This window comes from Alosa pseudoharengus, unplaced genomic scaffold, assembly GCF_046254945.1.
Source record: "Alosa pseudoharengus isolate Yale_2024_CS ecotype anadromous, Long Island Sound unplaced genomic scaffold, YU_APseudo_1.1 YU_APseudo_1.1_scf_19, whole genome shotgun sequence".
NCBI classification, from domain to species: Eukaryota; Metazoa; Chordata; class Actinopteri; order Clupeiformes; family Clupeidae; genus Alosa; species Alosa pseudoharengus.
In genome coordinates, this window is record NW_027468657.1 from 4,243,832 (window position 1) to 4,246,195 (window position 2,364).

General features: G+C 50.8%; 1 protein-coding gene across 7 annotated transcripts in view; it reads right to left on the minus strand.

The window, feature by feature from the left end:
* Nucleotides 1-477: 477 nt before the first annotated feature.
* The window catches only part of LOC143132162 (transcriptional enhancer factor TEF-1-like), a 58,289-nt gene continuing 56,402 nt past the window's right edge, over nt 478-2,364 (minus strand). For all 7 annotated transcript variants that reach the window (XM_076291513.1, XM_076291514.1, XM_076291512.1 and 4 more), the window contains one exon: nt 478-2,364. This exon is cut by the window's right edge and continues 4,565 nt beyond it. The gene's annotated coding sequence lies outside the window, so the exon portion shown is untranslated.

Genomic DNA, 2,364 nt, shown 5'->3' on the forward strand with positions numbered 1-2,364 from the left:
GGTCCATCATATTAAGGGCCATCTGAAACCAATGGCTGATAAGTGGTAGTGTGTTCTAAAACCTTCAACGCCGAGTGAACACCAATCCCCCACTTGACGAGGGTGTGCTTCATCAACTGCGGCACGTCACACTTGACGAGGGTGTGCTTCATCAACTGCGGCACGTCACAAACGCTTCCTAATAAATGTGAGTTTTGTGTGAGTAAGGCCCGTTTCACACCGGGTGCCTGGAGTGAGTCCAAACGGGTGTGAAACGGCCCTAAGGGAACCTGTTTGTAGTGGAGTCAGTGGGGGAAATGATCCATAAACAGCTCTGCTGACATTCAGCTGCACCCTCTGGTGGTCAGGAGTGAGACTGCAGAGAGGTCTGTCATGTTTTTGATCATGATGCACATATGTGTGCACACACACACATTCCATGACACGTGTGCACACACACACATTCTATTCAGGATGCACAAAATAAACACAATGCAATGTTCTCAACATTTGTTTTATTCAATATTGTATACATACAAAGTATCTAGAAAGCTACAAAATATCTACCACTTTATCAAGAAGGCATCAAAATGTTACATAGCGCACAGGACCATATGCAGTACAGAGCACGTACACATCGCAGCACCCTTAGACCCGCCCCCCACCCGCCAGTCACCTCACCTCACACTGCTGTAGCGAGCAGAGGCCAGGGGGTCGTCTCTCTCTCTCTCTCTCTCACACACACACACACACACACACACACACACACACACACACACGCGCGCGCAGTCGTCCCCAATCACACCAGACTGGAGGGATCTGCTGTAACCGTGCTGATCATGCTGGATCTGTCCCTTCCAGTCTGGGGTGTACACGGACGACTGAATCTAAAACACGCACACACACACACACACAGACGACTGCGTCTAAAATACAGAAAGTCCACTTAAAGCCAACATGGTGAAAGGTACCAGTACCTATACAAATACAAACATAGAGGAGCCACTGGCTCACACACACACTTCCTCACTGGGGTTCTAGTGTTACAAATGATCTGAGTGTGTGTCGCAGAAGTCACACACATTCGTCCTCAGTGTAATATAGTGTTTTAGTGTTACAGACGATTTGATTGGACATCGCGCACACACACGTTCAGCATGATATCATGTTGTAGTGTTTATATGATCTGACTGGCAACGGAATTTTCACACACACACACACACACACACACACACACACGTCCTCAGTAAAGTCACGTTTTAGTGTTTCAGATGCTGGGATGAGGACCGACACCATTGTAAGTTCTGCACGGCCAGCAGAACCAATCAGACAGGGCGTGGTGGAGCAGCGTCTGAGAGTCAACTTTAACTACACACACTCACACACACACAATCTAACATCCTGCGTAGGACATCCCCTCAGCAACTATCCCAGAAATGTACATTAATGTGTACAAAAACACACTGGGTTACACACACACAAGTGTGCTTTCAGAGAGCAGTGTTACATTTTTGCAGTTGGAGTGTGTAGGGGTCTGCTGTCTCAGTCTGGTCTGATGTCTGGTTTGTGTTTTAGAGTTCTGCTGCCGTCTTTGGAGAGCTGTGTGATTCTGACAGGTTGTGTGTGTGTGTGTGTGTGTAGATCTTTAGAAATATCAATAAGGCTCATGTGGAGTTGCAAAAGCCTTTGGGTTTGCTGTAGTCTGCAGCAGGTCATCTGGACACCCAGGGTCGTTAAGGCGCTGATGCATGGGTCAGTTTAGCTACAGCTACAGTGCGTCAGTAGCTAGCACAGTGGGGTACGGCCGCACGCACACACACACACATCACGATCAGCACTGCTGGTTAGGCGGCGGTTGTAATAGACTTTATAAATCTCTTGTGTAAGTGAGAGGGGAGCCACTGAGCCACTGGGCCAGAGCGCAGCTCCACTCTCATTGGCTGAGCCACTGGGCCAGAGCACAGCTCCACTCTCATTGGCTGAGCCACTGGGCCAGAGCACAGCTCCACTCTCATTGGCTGAGGCACTGGGCCAGAGCGCAGCTCCACTCTCATTGGCTGAGGCACTGGGCCAGAGCGCAGCTCCACTCTCATTGGCTGAGGCACTGGGCCAGAGCGCAGCTCCACTCTCATTGGCTGTTCTACAGAAGCGAGCTCAAGGCATGCAGGCGTCTGGTCCAGCTGAGGTCCGCGAGGGCGGAACACTCTGTGTTTGGGTCGTCTGGCCGTGTGACTGACAGCCCTGCTGAAGCTGGACCGAAGGCACTAGAGAGCATCACACACAAGAGGAGGAGAGGAAGAGGAGGAGGAGGAGGAAGAGAGGAGGAGGAGAGGAAGAGGAGGAGAGGAGGAAGAGAGGAGGAGGAGAGGAAGAGGGGGGGGAGGA